Source organism: Cupressus sempervirens, chromosome 4, assembly GCF_028749045.1.
Source record: "Cupressus sempervirens isolate cs-2001-9-10 chromosome 4, ASM2874904v1, whole genome shotgun sequence".
Classification (NCBI taxonomy): Eukaryota; Viridiplantae; Streptophyta; class Pinopsida; order Cupressales; family Cupressaceae; genus Cupressus; species Cupressus sempervirens.
Genome location: NC_143121.1, coordinates 89,902,748 through 89,921,431, shown reverse-complemented (window position 1 = coordinate 89,921,431; position 18,684 = coordinate 89,902,748).

Sequence of the window (18,684 nt, the reverse complement as noted above, 5' to 3'; positions counted from 1 at the left end):
CCCAAGGAGCTTATCATTCTTGGTTTGCCTTCCTTTTGGTGGTAACCTTGTCTTATCATAAGTGTTTACTTATTTAGTTTTGTGAATGCTTTTATTAGTTAGTATTCAATATTACACTACTAGATTAGGTGATACATTTTGGCATGCCCAGTGGAACCCTGCATTCGGATCACTATAATCGCACTTTTGCTTGTTAATGTTTGAACTAACCAAACTGATGTTTTGTGTTCGTTTGTGCATGTAGGTGGTCTTCTAACATTTTTTGCAGGAACCAAAGTCCCTCACCAAGGAATGTGCTACCAGCCATAAAATTAATTTCTATTTTAACCAACATTTTAGCACCCTTTGTTCGTGATCCTGCAATCATGAAATCACAAACTCGCAGTTGTGAGACCGCGATCCTAAACCTGCGAGAACGTGAACCTATGAAGGAAAATCACTTTCTTCCCCAAACCCCACCACCACACATCATTAAAAATACTCCCATCATTCCCGCTGACCCTATTCTCGTGAGAACGTCAGTTTTTACCAATGGAATCATTGTAAAAACCTGCGAAAATGCTTGAGCTATTTAGTCAACCATTATACCCCATTTTTCTCCCTCCTCTTCTAAACCTATAGATACATCAGTCAGTGTGAACGCATCCACCTAAACCCACAGGATCATTTTTTTGTAGGATCGCTCTATTACTTTCTTCTCACAGCCCATTTTTTGCAGTTTCACCAGTTCTCTGCACCTTAATCCCGTAGCCTTTTAACTACGTTCCCATGCTATGAGATTGCGGGTTCACTGGTTTGACCAACCAATGCCAAGTTTTAACACTCTTTTGTTGCAGGTATTTGTGGGAGCAGAATGCTAACAAGTTTTTGCAGGTTTTCTTATAATGATTGCTAGAAAACCCATGTTTAAATGCTTAAAAATGAACAAATTTTTGGTCTCTCATGGAATGCATGTCTAAATATTAGAAAAAAATTCATTGGAATGTTTGGATAGTTTAATTAAGAAAATCCACTCTTGAATAACAAGTATTAAAAACTAAACAAATGCAATGAACACTTCATTTAAAATGCAAATGAACATCATGTGAAAAGACTTCCATTTTGGGGCTTAAAATAAATCCATCAAATCTTGAATGTCTACGGCTAAACTCGTTCTTATTCTCTCCTTTTAAAAGCTTTCTCGATCAATTTCCTTTTGTTGACATGATTTATTTTTTTGACCATCACTGTGAAGTTCGAAATGAACAAATTGAATGTTAAGATCATGTGTGTCTTCAAAAACTAGTCTACTAAGATACACTAAAGCATCCGAAATAGAAATAAATGAAGTGCCTTGCGTGTTTTGAGATTGTACCTTTTAGCATATCTTTGACTTCTCTATTTATTGCAAAGAACCATTTAAATACATGACACATGTACTAAAAGTTGTTAGCAAGATCATCTGCAACAACTTAGGAGTGCTTCTAGCGAGTTCATCCACCTTTGGGAAGAGCGTCCCCTTTGGTGAGAAGCTCAAATTGGTAAATAATTTGGCTAGTATATAAATGAGGGGAAAGGTAAACTTTCTCACTCTATCACCCAAGTTTGGGTTGTGTGTTTTTGGGGGTAGCCTAAGGTGGGAAAACTTTCCCATGATTTCAACATGTCCAAAATAATCCTTAAGTGGGTCACATACGTAACAACCGTTTGGAAAGACTCCATAGACCTAATTACGAACCAACTTAGCAGCTACCCTTTTATCCTTGGTATGTTATTTGTGATGCAAGGGAAACAACATCCCCCAAGATTACTCACCATTGTGCTCCCCTAGTAGAGGCATAAGGCTACTTGGGTTTCATCTCTAAGGGTCGTTGTTCCCACAGAAGGGGGACTTCTATTTGCCATGCCTTGAAGATTCTTTGATGTGTATCATTTGTCGATTGACTCTTGTATCGACTCACCTCTTCGATTAGAGGGACATATTGCACTAGAATTAGGAGACATCAAGTTGTGGGTTGTTGAATAGCATATTACAACCAAAATTTGACCTCGGAGATAAAGAGTGTATTTGAATTTTCTTATTTGTACAAAAGACCCATGAGAAATATTTGTAAAAACTTACACAATTTCTATGATTACTATCAAATCCTTTGCTAAAGAGATCATTTGTTTGTCTTTCTCAAAGTTGCTTTGTTCTTTGAGAAATTGTTTGCTCATAATCTATCACATCAAAAAAGGGTCCTATCCTTATTATCCCAAAAATAGTTGTTAGCAAGTCCATTCGCAACAACTTTAGTTTGGTTGGTTCAACTTTAACTTGTTCAAAACTATCCTTGTTATCTCAAATACAAATATTAACCAAATCTAGTTGCAACCAAACTTTCTTCTCCTTGGTCCAAATTTGTACTTTTCAAAACACCCTTGTTATCTATCTTGCTTGACTAAAAACTTTCCTTGTGAACAAAACATTTGTCATCAAAATAGGTCATCCTTACCTTTGTTCAAAAGGATTGTTAGCAAGTTTATTCGCAACAAGCTTAAACCTAGCTTGCCCCGCTTTACTACATACATCCTAAAGAAAACACCCAAACCACTTTACATAAACACACTATTCTCATGAAAACTAGTTACTCCTCAACTGTTTTATGTTTTCAACCCAATGTTAAAAGGTATACTTAGTGTAGTCACTGCCTATAAAATCCCACAATTGTGAGAAAATCTCCTAGAGTTATCTCATGTCAAGCCAAACCAAGACCAAATTTAAAAAGGCTAAACTTCCACAAATACCAGTTTACAAGGAAATAGAAGTAGAGCACAAGAAGTATACCCCCAACCCAAGGATCTCTAAACTAGACCAAGTTGAGATAGATGGTGTGAATGTTGCACTACAAACTGAGTGTGATTACAAAATTCAAAACCTAACTCTCTGACGAGGTGTCAACCATAGCCTTATCAATAACTCTACTGTTACTTACTCTAATTAGGTCCTTCTTTTTCCACACACATTTATGCACTTATCTCCTCATAGGCTTAGTCTTTCAAATAGTTCCACCATCCCATTTAAGCATTTAATAGAATCATCTCCTCCCCTTTTTTCATCAAACTTAGGTTTTCAAGAATCCTCCAAATTAAGCATCATTAAGCCATAATATCCTTCATTAGTTCACTCCATACTTACGAGCATTTAGCATCACCTAATTGAGCTTTGTTTCCCTAAATAAATCTCCACTCATCTTACTATCATAGTTGTCTCTAAAGTAAGCATTGTTTAGGACAAACTATCACTTGTGTCCCACATCACCTTAAGAAAAAGGTTGGGGTACACACTTGATCTCCATTTGTCCTCCCAAAAGGTCACAAGGCTACCTTAGGGCTTGATATCACCACCACATTCTCAAGCTCACACTTAAGGGAAACAAAATCTTCTTCACTTAGTACTGTATCATTTAGGCTTCCTAGATATCACTAAAAAAAAACATTTTCATGCATCCTCCTTGCATCTTAGGAAATTCCTCCACTCTAGTCATCTTTTCACATACAATTATCATCATCCTTTTTGCATTCCATCTTTAGGAAAATCAGCATTTCATGCCACCTACCAAATGTTTCAGTAAGAATAAATGGAAAGAGAAGGACATGGATCCTAGTCTTAGTAGTAGCATAGTTGGGGCTCATCCATACCCCATTGTTTCCATGACACCACCAGATCCACCACCACAAACCCTCGAAGAAATGGACTCTTCAATAGATATTGATGCTTTCATGAACCAACCTAGACATGCAACCATTGTTAATTCCATCATAGATAGAAATAGGGAGACCATCATGGAAAACTTCTTAAGAGACAATGTTGGTGCCTTTGATTTTGGATGACCATCACCTCCCAACATTACAGATCCTACACACCCTCTGTTTGGATGGCAACCACCATCTGTAGGGTCATCAGTTCCTCATAATCCTTTCTTTTCATCAAATAGTGGGTACCAACCAACACAAGTAGAACCAATAGACACGAATATCCCCTCAACCTAGGTCACTACTCTCATTCCATAGAACAGTCAACCCTTAGTTCACACCACATCCCAACCAACCACAAGTGTATCATCTACATCTGCTTCCACCATTCCTATCCCTACTTCACAATATACTCCCTTTTCACTTAGTAACACTGCATTTTTCCTTCTATCTCAAAACACATCCAATAAATTTACTAGTACCATAAACATCCAACCTACATCCTAGTACACTATAGGAATGCCTCCATTAGGGTTGAATACTTCATCTTCCATCCCACCCAACATCACTAGCAATCCATTTGTCACTAGCCAAAGTACATCGGCCTCATTTCCTTTAGGACCTTGGAGTTTTGGTATGGCATGAGTACCTACCACTAGTATCCCCTTCAACACTACATCCATGCCCATATCTTAGTCACATTCACCCCTTCCTCCTCAAGTCTATTCATTACCACCCATTACCAACTATTTTTCTATGCCACCCTTGGACAATAGCCAAACCACCCCTCCATAACAATACCTAGATGTTAACACTCTTCCTCACATCAACTACCTAGCCCTTGTTAATACTTAGTTACTTTCCCAAGCAAGAGCACAACCAACATATATTGGGCAAGGTATACACTCCCAAAGCATGGCCCAAGACCTACACTACCATCTTTTCAACCACAATCATTACACCAGCAGTATGCCTAGGCATCCCCACAAAATTATCTAGTAGGACGACAACCTCATACCTATGTTCCCCAACAACAATCTACCCAGCAGATGTAGCAATATGCCCAAACTACATTCCAACAACCCATAACATCTATCCCAACAGTAGTGCAACCTCTTTTTTCAGGCACCACCATATGGTAGTCAAGGTTTCCATATCAGCCTTCAACATCTAATACATATCCTACACTGGAGGAACTTAGACTGGGGGCACCCAAACTAGGGGCACCTGTTTCCCTACCTATAAACTCTAAATGGGAAGAGATGAAAAATTCTCTCAAAGCCCTCAAGGATAGGACAAACTCAAAAACTTTCAAATTCAAAAATGATTTCCTATATCTATTTGACAAAATCATCATGATGACACCTTTTCCTCAACATTTTAAGATCCCCAAGTTTGATAAATTTAGAGGGAAAAGTGACCCAGTTACACATGTTAAGGAATTCTATATGCACTGCCAAGAAGTGGCCTATAATGATGTGTTCCTCATGCAACTTTTTTCAAAAAGCTTAGGAGGCCCTGCCTTTGAATGGTTTTTTTGTATACCCCAAGGTACCATTAAGACCTTTGCTGATCTTTCTGAAGCCTTTGTGGCTCAATATGCTCATCTAGTCGAGACTGAACTATATGTAGTTGACCTAGTTCATACCAAGCAAAAGGGATGAGAAAGCCTTGCCGAATACTTACAACATTGGCAAACCCTCACCACTAGGATCTCATGCACTATCCCCGAATGTCATCTTGTCAAAATTTTCATTAATAATGCACATCCTAGTCTTGCTCACCACATGGTTATGAAATTTTTACAAACTTATAAAGATGTCAAGGAAAAAAGGATGGGCTCAAGAAAGGGCTCATCAAGGATGGTGCCATCAAAATTTACAAGTAAAACACTCAAGACCGAGGTCCAAGCAATGACAAACCACACTATTGGAATAAAAACAAAAACATAATTATTGATGGCTTGTTGATAATTGAAATTTTTGTGTTGTCAAGGTAGTAGCCAACATTCCTACCACATTTTGTCAACAACAACTTTACCAACAACAACCACCAATCTATCAGTAGCTGCCTATGATAAACAATCAACACAATGTCCAAATACCTAGCCACCAAAATTATACTAATGCTATCACACTTTTAGCTAGACCTAAACCACATGTTCAAAGACAACCTTTTGTATACACCCCATTAGGGGAGCCCCTTGATGAAATCTTTGAGAAACTAGCCAAGGATAATCTTATTAGACACCCACAAACACAACCCTTGGAACCAAATCAATTTAGGGAATCCTTGTATAAGGATAATGAGTTTTGCAAATTACATCGTGTCAAAGGACATACCATCCTTAAATGCATCCAATTCAAGGACTATGTCCAAGACCTTATTGATTAGAAGGAGATCATTGTAGGGGCACCTGCCTCACCAAATGCAGGATTATTGATATACCAAAATGATTTTCCTCCCCATAACACTAACACAAGTAAGGCATCAACAAATACTCTTGTCAACAAACCCAACCATGCTCAAAATAAACGAGAAGATAACCAAGATAAATCTCAAAACTACACCTTAACCTACTTAGACTATGGAAACCTTATTGGATACATATCACAAGTTGAGCTTTCTATCAATGTTATAAACATCAAAGGCCTAGGCACCCAATGTGTGGTTACTACTCGACAAACTTGACTCAATTTAGCTAGCCCATCTGTATCTACACCATCAATACCACCTCCATTGAGACCACCTTCATAAGGATCATCCCCATTAGGACCACAATATAATATCTTGGAACACCTTGGAAATATGCTAGCCCAGAATTCTATTCTAGATCTCTTACAAATAAGCCCACTTTATCAAGAGATCCTCAATAGTACTCTCCATGAGTCACACATCCCCACTGACATAAATGCCACCAAGTTTCGCAACTTGGTTGGACATCTTTTTGCATCATGTGCTCTATCCTTATAAACCTTTGACATCCCAATACTTGAACCTGACCATATACTCCCACTTCGCATAGTTGTTATGGTTTCTGACTTTGCAGTCAAAAGGGTCATGATAGATAATGAATCAGCTTTAAATCTATGTACCTTAAAGTTCATCAAACAAGTAGGATACACTGAGGCAGATATCCTTAATGAGGTTATTACCATCAAATCATATAACAACTTGGAGTGCACCACCAAAGGAACCATTTTGCTATCTATCAGGGTTGGCCCAGCCATTCAAGAAATAGTTTGTCAAGTAGTTGATCTTAATCTTCCATACAATATCCTCCTTGGCCGACCATGGATTCACACCATGAAAGCTATTTCATCCACATATCATTAGTGCATCAAGTTTTTGCTTAATGGCACTAAAGTAACCATCCACACATACCTTGAACCCTTTGCTTATTGCAATGTGGTCAAAGCTTCATACACCAACCATTGTCCTGGAATTGAAATTGGTCACACCATGGCTAGTTCCTCTGGCAATTGTCACGATCTGAATACCATTTTAGTTTCCACCCTTTCCACGGTTAAGATCAACTACCAAGGTTGTAGAGAGTATAGTCTCACATATGCTTTTGATGTTGGTGCTTTACCACTTGATCCACATACTCAAGGGTGCCCAACATATTAGAGACCAAAACTAGCTACAACCCCTAAACTCAGGCAACTGGGCTCTATCACATTTACTACCAAAGATATTCTCAATGAAGATAAAAATGTTCTAGACATTAGTGCATGGCTATACAAAGAGCCACCTCTGAAAAGTAAAGAACTTCTCAATCACCTCAAACAAAAATACCCATGGTCACATTGCCTTGCTCTTAAGTAACGGGATTATCAAGGAGGTGAGTTTGTCGATTTGGAGTCAGGCATTAAGCATCCTGTGGAAGCATACAAAGAATAGAAAATGAAAGGCCTAGACTATGGACTTTCCATCATTGGAGGCACCATGATTCAAGTTCATGCCTTCACAAACATCCAAAATAGTCTCGTTGAGGTTGAAGACATTCTTAAGGAGGTAGAAAAGAAAGCCTACAATGATATCTTCTTTGATGAAATTATCCTAGGAGCTTCTATGGTCTACCAATTATCCCTAAATCTCATAGACCTACCACTCACTCACCTTGAACTCATTAATTGGGACCAACCAAGTGTTGTCCATGTTGATGAATTCTCTATAGAGCATGCACTCCTTCGATTCATGGGGATAGAAACACCACATAAATAGCCTCCACCACCATCAACATATGTCTACAAATTGGATCTACTAGGTTACTTTGGGGAGGAGGAAATCTCCAATCACAAAATTGAACTAGAAAATAAAGCAAACAAAAAGAAAAGCAAAGCAAAACCATCCTCTAGTGAAAATTCCTCTGGAGCACCATTGAATGATCCAAAAAATGAAAATAAAATAAAGGACACATCCAATGGTGAAAACCTCTTAGAGGCACATGAGGATGGAGATTTCATCCTCCCCACACAGGATCATAGGCTTTCCATATCATCAGTCTTAACAAGGAAACTAGACTGGTCAATATTAGTCTGACCGAGGTACCACAGATCACATATATTGCAACATCTCTACCACTCGAGTAGGCAAAGCTTCTCATTGAAGTCCTTCATGAAAATGTTGGTCACTTTGCATGGTCCTATCAAGACATGTTGGGGTTGGACCCCAAGCTAGTGGTACACCATTTGGCCATGGATCAAAAGGCTAAACCTATCAAGCAAAAGCTCCATAAGATGCAACCCAAAGTTGCCTTACTAGTTAAAGTGGAGTTATAAAAATTTCTTGAGGCAAAGATCATTTGCCTAATCGACTATTTAGAATGGATCTCCAACATGATACCTATCACAAAGCCTTTTGGTGACATTAGGATTTGCATGGACTTCCAAGGATCTCAACAAGGCTTGCTCGAAGGATGATTTCCCATTAGCAAACATAGACATGATTGTTGATCTCACCGCAAGCCATGAGCTCTTATCACTCATGGATGGTTTCTCTTAGTACAATCTAATTTAGATAGTAGAGGTAGACTAACATAAGATAGCATTTACCACCCCTTTGGGGACATTCTATTATAATATAATGCCATTTGGATTAAAGAATGCCAGGGCAACATATCAGTGTGCCATGACAATCATCTTCCATGACCTCATCCATAAAACTTTTGAGGATATGTGGATGATATTTTATTCAAATCTCTTAATACACTTGATCACTTATCTCATCTGGAGGAAGTGTTTGATTGATTGGTTAAATATCGTCTCATGCTCACTCCTAAGAAATGTGTGTTCAGCGTTACCTCAAGAAAGCTCCTGGGTTTCATTGTATCACAACATGGTATTGGGATTTATTTTAAAAATTTCAAAGCCATTGTGGATATGGCTCCTCTTGAGACACTCAAGCAACTTTGCTCTCTTAAGGGGAAACTACAATTAGTCAAACGATTCATCTCTCATCTCACTGATAAGTGCCAACCGTTCACACATTTACTCAAAAAGGATCAAAATTTTAGGTGGGACCCCATTTGCCAATGTAACTTTGAACTGATCAAGCAGTACTTGGCTAATCCACCTATATTGGTTCCTCTAGTTACAGGTTGTCTACTCATCTTATACATCATAGCTACCCCAACAGCACTAGGTGCTCTTCTCACACAACTTGATGATATAGGCAAAGAAAGGGCTATTTACTACATCAGCCATACTCTAGTTGGATATGAGCTCAATTGTACACCAATGGAAAAATCTTGCTTAACCATGATATTTGCCACTCAAAATTTGTGTCATTATATGTTAAGCCGCACTGTGCAACTAATATCCAAATTTTGGTCCATTATAGTATATGTTGTCATGCACAATGCTCACAGGGCACCTAGCTTAATGGGTCATGCTTCTTAGCGAATTTGACATCAAATATGTCGACCAAAAGGCTATGAAAGGCCATACTATAGTAGATCACTTGGAAGATGCACCTTTGGTTGTAGATCACCCTCTCATTATGGGATTCCTAGATGAACACCTCTACTTAATAGAAGAACAACCGTCTTGGAAGTTATACTTTGATGGATCTTACACATCCCATGGCTCCGAAGCTAGCATACTCTTGGTCACATCTCAAGGAGATTACATTCCTAAATCTTTTAAACTACAATTCCAGTGTACCAACAACATCTCAGAGTATGAGGCCCTTATTTCAGGACTCAAAATAGTAGTTGAGTGGAACATCACAAAGCTATAGGTCTTTGGAGATTCACAACTTATCATCAAATAGTCCTAGATAAGTATCAGACCAAGGATGATAAGTTGCAGCCTTACAAAGAGTTAGTAGACTAGTTGAAGGAACATTTTACTCAAATTCAATTCATATAGATACCTAGATTGCAAAACAAGGCCACAAATGCCATGGCCACTATTGGCTCACTTTTGGAGATCCCTCGAAAGGCTACGCAATATGAATTCTTAGTTGAGCAGCTACATGAGCTTGCATACGAGAATGATGAATCAACATGGGTATGCATCTTGGTTGGTCCCCAATCCCCATGGTACCATGAAATTCATGCTTACCTACAAAATGGTATCATATCTCCCCATCTCACACGAACCCAACACCAAAACCTCATTCATAGAGCATCTCGTTATACTAGCACAGCTCAAACCTATATCATCATGGCTATCATGATACTCTCTCTCAATTTTTAGACAAAAATGAGGCTATAATGGCCCTTAAAGAGGTACATGCTAGACTTTATGGTGCTTACACAAGCAGAATAGTTCTAGCTAAGCAAATACTTCGAGTTGGATATTATTGGCCTACTCTAGAGCATGATGCATGTGACTTTGTGAAAAGGTGTCTACCCTGTCAACAACATGCAAATTCAATCTAATCCCTAGCTCAAGATCTACAACCTATTGCATCATTTTAGCCCTTTGCATGTTGGGGGTTTGACCTTGTTGGTGTTATAGTACCTCTTTCTTCAAAAGGACACAAGTGGATAATCACTGCCACCAATTATTTTACTAAGTGGGTGTTAGGATTAAACCATAGATAGAAATAACAATTACATGCAAATATAAACAATATGAGAAAATAATAGATCACACAGAAAAGAACACAAGACACCAAGATTTAACGCGGTTCACCCAATCCTTGGGCTACATCCACCAAACAACAAGTTCGATATTATTATGATCCACTGATTACAACCTTATTACAATTTGTAATCCCTTACAGCTCAATACCGCCACAAGAACCAATTTTTGCATCACAACAATAAAAAAATCCCTAACCCTAAGCCTTTTTATACGAGTATTTTTACCGCTTTATGGTTATAATTAATAATTACATGTTGGCCCAAAATCCTAATAAAATACGGCCCAAAATTATTTTTTTAGCCCCAAAGAATTTATGAAGTATGTATAGTACTTTCCTGATCAATTACCGCAACTAACAGTGGGTAGAGGCAGTTCCTCTTGTTACTTCCACAAGAGTTTAAGTATCCAAATTTATCCTCTATCATATCCTCTGTCGCTTTGGCATCCCCGTGACCATTTTTACTGAGCACGGAGGTAATTTTGAAAATCTCAATTGTTGGAATTCTTTTAGATTAACTGAGAAGGGGGGTAAATCAGTTAATCAAGGTCCATATGTCATAATAAAACTCTTTTTTTCACAATTCAGCGAACCCATATGACATTCTTAACCATGCGTGCATTCACTGTGTGTAAACCAAAACTAATATGTTACTATTAAACTAACATGCAGAAATGTAAAAAATAAAACACAACACATCCATCAGTACACTTGATAGAATGATTTAACGTGGAAACCCAATTTGGGAAAAACCACCAATAACATGCTACTCCTTTTTCACTCTTCTGAAGTGATGCCATGTTAAAGGCCAACCTTGTTAAAGGTTACAACACACACTGTTAAATGTGACCGGGTTAAGGGATTTCAACTACCCTATTAAAAGTGAGCCTTGTTAGAGGACTTTAGGTCATTCACTTGGAATGCCACCCTATTAAAGGATTTTCCAATGATAGTTAAGTCAACCTTTCTCCAAAGGATTTTACCCTAATCTGATACAATTGTTAGAGAGTAATAGTAGAGTTTGATCTGATACAACTTGCAACCTTACTTGCAGATTACAGATTACATTTCAGTCCTTAACTCTGCTTGGCTTCCTATCTTTGTAGTTTTGACAGCTTGTTCACCCTTCAAGCATTCATCCTTCTCTAGCCTTCTTGCTTAGCTCACCATTACAGACTTCTTTTCTTGGGTCACTTGATGAAGCAAACCCTCTTCATTCACCATGTTAGATTTTTGCATCCAAAATTTCTCTAGCCTTCAACTTTTTTCCTCATGACTAGACACCCCTACATATAGGGAATTAGAACTCTTTTTCCTGCTCAATATCCATCTCAACAATTAGGGTTTTCAATGGATTAGGTAGGATACAATGTATCTACCCCATATCTTGTCTTCTCTAGAAACTTCTCCTAGAATCCATTAGAATTCGCCTTAAAAACAATTTACATAAGATTATGTGTCTCCAGTTCATCAATCTTATCTTCCTCCAAATTTACAAGTTCCAAGAAAACAAACTTGTTGGCTTTTATTTGGTGAATCTTCAATCTTTTTTGTAATGTAGCAGCTCGACATTATCAATTTACTAATGCTTGACATATATTGTGTTACTTAACATCAATTGAATTTTACTAGTGCTCGACACATACTAAAAAATACTCAGCATCTACTAAATTTTACTGGTGCTCAGCACATACTGAAAATTACTCATCATCTACTAACTTGCTCGACATCCACTAGAAAATACTTTCACTCGACTCCAACTAAATTTTTTCTCATCTTGCACTAACTTTACTCGGCACCTTCTATAAACTTGGTCAAGCTCAACAAGTGAACTTAGTCCAATCTTTTTTATCTAAACTTTCTAAGTATAGCCAAACATTTTGTAACCTCAAGTAGATCATCAATACATTATGTTATCACTTTCTTAACTAATTCTTACACTTCAATACATAATCATAACTCAACCTTTCCTCTAGGTACTTTTGTTACATCTTGTTGATCAAATCCTCTTCATCAATCAACTAAGTGATAGTTCTTGAAACATATAAGCAATTGTCTTACAACATATAGCAAGCTTGACATCAGTGACAAAACAATGATTGAAAACACTTATTCAACAATAACAATCTTTCTACTCAAATGATCTTTTCAATCATATATCAACAATCTCCCTCTTTGGCATTGATGGAAAACCAAACTGATCAACCAATCAAATAAATGATAAACTAACTAGGTTGAAATAGTAAGGCAATACCAAAAAGAAATCTTGTGAATAAAACTTCTCCCTCTGTCAGCAACTCCTTCTTAGGTTACAAAATAACTCTTATCTGATTCTCATCCCTCTTTCTTGCTTCTAGTCTTCTAATCTTTTGATGATGAACCTTTACTTCATTGTTCTTCTTTTACACTGTACTTTCTCCCTTTTACTTAATCTTCTACTTTTGATTTTCTTCCTCTTGATCAGTTTCTTGTACTTTCTCCCTCATTGACAACAATGCCAAAGACATGTACTCAACACTTGGCATCTTCTATATATGCAAACATAGGCTTTTGTAGGCTCTTTAATTTTCTCCCTCTATCACCTTGCTTGTGATTGATTTGAATTCCAGCTCTGTATTTACTTTAAGCAACTTCCTAAAGTAAGATCCACTACATCAATTTGCATGAAATGAATGTCAACTTGTTTGATGCGAGGTACTCCCTTTATCTTTTACATAGCCTTTGATAGGGGTGTCGCCCCTATTTTACCTCTCAAATACTCATAAGCATCCTTAGGTAATGCTTTGGTGAAGATATCAGCAATTTTCTCCTTTGTGTTGATATATTCTATCTTCACCTCTTTGTCTTGAACCAACTCCCTTACATAATGATACTTTATTGCAATGTGCTTTGTCTTTGTATGCATGACAGGATTCTTTGATATATTTATAGCACTTGTATTATCACAATAAAGTGTCACTGGTTCAGTGATCTCTTCCTTCATTTAGTAACTATTTGATCCATACAGTGTTTGTGCAATTGATAGTAGCAGCAACATACTCTGCTTTAGCAGTAGATTGGGAAGTACAACTCTACTTCTTGCTTGTCCATGTAACAAGTCTTCTACCTAAGAAAAATTCTCCTCCATTGGTGCTCTTTCTATCATCAATATTTCCAACCCAATCATCATCAGTATAGGCTTTTAACTCAAAATTTTCATTTTTATTATAGTTTAAGCCATACTCTTATGTTCCTTTCAAGTATCTCATTATCCTTTTTACTGTCATCAAGTGATTCTCTATAGGATTAGCAAAGAATCTAGCAACTATCCCCACAGCTAATGCAATATCAGGTCTATTGTGTACTATGTATTATAATTTTCCAATCATGGATCTATACAATGTTTGATTGACCTCAGCTGATTCATCATTCTTTGATAGTTTGAGTGTTGTTACCATAGGTGTACTTACTAGTTTTGAGTCCTCAAGTCCAAAAGTCTTCAATATCTCCTTGATATATTTTGACTAAGTGATATATACACCATACTTCATTTGATATACTTGTAGTCCCACAAATAATTTGATTTCACCAAACATTGACATTTGAAACTCTTACTTCATCTGATTTGCAAAATCTTTACATAGAGCATCTTGTCCTCCAAATATTATGTCATCAACAAATATCTCAAATAACAGTATACCTTCTTCTTCATCTATCTTCATGTACAAATTGTTGTTATCATCTGTCCTTTCAAATCCAATTTTAACAAGATAAGTATGAAGTCTCTTATACCATGCTTTTGGTGCTTGTTTCAATCCATAAAGAGCTTTGTGCAATTTTCATACCATGTTCTTATTGTTCTTGTCCACAAATCCTTCTAGCTATTTTATGTAGATCTCTTCTTTTAATATTCCATTCAGAAATACAAACTTAACATCCATTTAATAAACTTTAAAACCTTTGTATGCAGCATAAGCAAGCAAAATTCTTACTCCTTCCATTCTTGCAACAGGGGCAAATGTTTCACCATAGTCAATTCCTTCTTGTGCATACCCTTTGCAAACTAGTCTTGCTTTGTTTCTTGTTACTTCACCATTCTCATCTAACTTGTTCCTGAATACCCATTTTGTGCTAATCACATTCTTGTCCTCTGGTCTAGGAACTAGGCTCCAAGTCTTGTTCTTTTCTATCTGTTGAATTTCTTCTTACATAGCCTTGTACCAATCATCATCTTCCAATGCATCTCTTACTATCTTAGGTTCCTTCATGCTTAAAAAATGTGCTTCATCTCTCAACTTATTTCGTGTCATTGGCCTTGCATCTTTGTCTCCAATTATTTGATCTACAGGATGGTGTCTTTTGACATATTTGGACAATCTAGGCTCAATTCTTGTGGCTGCATTTTGTCTCTTAGTTTCAATATCACTATGTGCATCTCCACTAGGTATTCGAGTATCTCTTTCATGTGTGCCAATCTCAAAGTCAAATTGTGGATTCTCCTCATTTTGCAACTCGGCATTTGAATGCAACTTGACATTCACATGATGTGACTCGACAATTGTTGAAACTTGCTGTTGACTTGCTCCATGATTTGTAACATCTTCTTCAGTAGGTATTCCTTCATAATACTATGCAAATGTCTTGTAGTCTTTTGCTTCTTTTGTAGTTTCGGCCTCATGTGCTTCTATAAGCTCATCAAAACTCATATTTGCACTTTCCACAATTTTCCTAGTGTTAGTAATTAAACACTTATAAGCTTTACTTCTTGTGGAGTAACCAAGGAATATACCTTCTTTGCTCTTTGCATCAAACTTTCCACTCCTAACATCTTTAAGAATATAACATTTGCTTCCAAATACCTTAAAATATTTCACATTAGGTGGATGACCATACCATAGTTCAAAAGGTGTTGAGTGAGTACCTTCCTTTACTTGCACATGGTTCAGAGTGTATACTGCAGTACTTATAGCTTCTCTCCAGTATTTTAGAGCAACATTTTTCTCCATCATTAGTGTTTTGGCACAGTCCATTATAAATCTATTTCTTCTTTCAGCAATTCCATTTTATGGAGGGGTCCTAGGTGTTGATGTCTGTCTCTTCATTCCTCTGTCATTGCAGAACATCTCAAATTCATGTGAAGTGAATTCACCCCCTCTGTCTGATCTCAAACATTTCAAGCTCTTACCTATTTCTTTCTCAACTCTTGCTAAGTACCATTTAAACATTTGAAAAGCATCTAATTTTTTTTAGGAATGTGACTATCATCATTCTAGAGTAATCAACAACAACTAGCATTATATACATGTCTCCTTTGTAGATTTGTACTTCAATAGGTCCACACAAGTCAGTATGAACAATTTCAAGTATTTCTTGAGAGGTATAAGCTTTACTTTTAAAGCCTGATTTTGTCATCTTGCCTAGCTAACATTTTTTGCATATTATATTTTCTAGTTTCTTCAATTTAGGCAAGCCTCTCACTCTCTTCATGTTACTTATACTAATCAAATTATCAAAGTTGACATGACATAATCTCTTGTTCCAAAGCCATACATCATCAAATTTTGCCATAAGACAAGTAGTGTCTTTTATATCCAAATAGAACAGATTACTCCTAGTTTGATCACCTTTTCCAATCAAATTCCCATTTGTATCATATATCTTGGCTGATTTATTTTCAAACTTAACTTTGCATCCCAAATTGTTCAATTGTGACACACTTAACAAGTTATAATTCAAACTTTCAACATAGTAAGCATTGTCACATGTGATCTTGTCTGTAAACTTAATAAACCCTTTTCCTTTTATTGAACATGGTGCATCATTACTAAATCTTATACTATTTCCATCATAACAAGTTAAGATAATGAACTTACTTTTGTCTCTAGTCATGTGATGTGAGCATCCATTTTCAATGATCCATTTGTCATTCTTGTTTACACAAGTCATAAGTGCAGTAGCCTCATCCTCATCTTATTCATCCTTCATTGCAACATATACCACTTATCATCATTTTCATCAGAGTTATTTTCATCAGCAAAGTAGCATGACTTCTTGCCTTTATCTTTGTAGTCTCTTCCATCATCTTCTCTTATGTTTTTTTGCTTGTTCCCTTCTCTGAATTTTTTCTACGTACATCTTGCTGCAATATGACCAACTTCATTGCAATTAAAATAAATTATAGGAAGCTTACCTTTAAATTTACCTTTTCCTTTGTGAAATCTTCTGGCTAGCAATGCTTCCAATTGTTCAATGTCTTCCTCATCACTACTGCTCTCATTGGATGCATACTTTATCTCTCTTTTCTTCTTCTTTGGCTTTACCTCCTCAGAATCCTTCAGTAACACTTTTTCTTTGAAGGCTAATTCAATACTTTCTAGTTGGTAGTTGTCAAAATTAGATAACTCAAATGCAGTGAGTCTTCCTACTAGACCTTCAAGGGTTAGATCATTTCCTGGTATACATCTTAGCTCTTGGATTGCAGACAATCTAATGGCATACACAAGCAACAGTGTTCTCAAGACTTTACTCAGCACAATATCATCATCTATTTTACCAGTAGCACCCTTTATTACACTAACAAATTCTTTAATTCTAGCAACATATTGAGCAATGTTTTCACCTTCTTTCATTCTCATGTCATCAAACTTACCTCTTAGGCTTTTTGACTTGGCTCTTTGAACATTTTTGTCTCCTCCATAGATAGTGGTTAGGGCATCCCACATTTTCTTTGCACTTTTAAGTTCCTTGATGTCATCAAACTCGACATAGCTTAGGGCAAAGGCAATCTCCAATATCGCCTGATTGTGTTCTTTCGTTTTCTTCAAGTCTTTAAAAGTTAGGGCTCCTGCTAGATCAACATGTTCTATTGTAAAGCAAGTTTGTGCATAATCTCCAAGTCCTCCAAAATGTAGCTTCATCAAACTTTGCCATGCAGAAAAGTTATCTCTGTTCAACTTGGGTACCTCTCTTTTTGACATCCTGATATTTATGCTTCTAGTACCTTAAAACTAATCCTTTCAAGAAACTACTATTTAATACCAATTGTTGGAATTCTTTTAGAATAAATAAGAGGGGGAGTGAATTAGTTAATCAAGGTCTAGATGTCATAATAAAACTTTTTTTTTCACAATTCAATGAACCCATATGACATTCTTAACCATGCATGCATTCACTGTGTGTAAACCAAAACTGATATGTTACTATTAAACTAACATGCACAAATGTAAAGCATAAAACACAACACGTCCATCAGTACACTTGACACAATGATTTAACGTGGAAACCCAATTTGGGAAAAACCACCAGTAACATGTTACTCCTTTTTTTCGTTCTTCTGAAGTGATGCCCTATTAAAGGTTACAACACACACTATTAAATGTGACCTAGTTAAGGGATTTCAATCACCCTATTAAAAGTGAACCTTGTTAGAGGACTTTAGGTCATTCACTTGGAATGCCACCATGTTAAAGGATTTTCCAATGATAGTTAAGTCAACCTTTCTCAAAGGATTTTACCCTAATATGATACAATTGTTAGAGAGTAACAATAGATTTTGATCTAATACAACTTGGCTTCCTATCTTTGCAGTTCTGATAGCTTGTTCACCCTTCAAGCATTCATCCTTCTCTAGCCTTCTTGCTAAGCTAGTCATTGTAGACTTCTTCTATTGGGTCACTTGATGAAGCAAACCCTCTTCCTTCACCTTGTTAGATTTTTGCATCCAAAATTTCTCTGACCTTCAACTTTTTGCTTCATGACTAGACATCCCTACATATAGGGAATTAGAACTCTTTTTCCCGCTCATTATCCATCTCAACAATTAGGGTTTTCGATGGATTAGGTAGGATATAATGTATCTACCCCATATCTTATCTTCTCTAGAAACTTCTCGTAGAA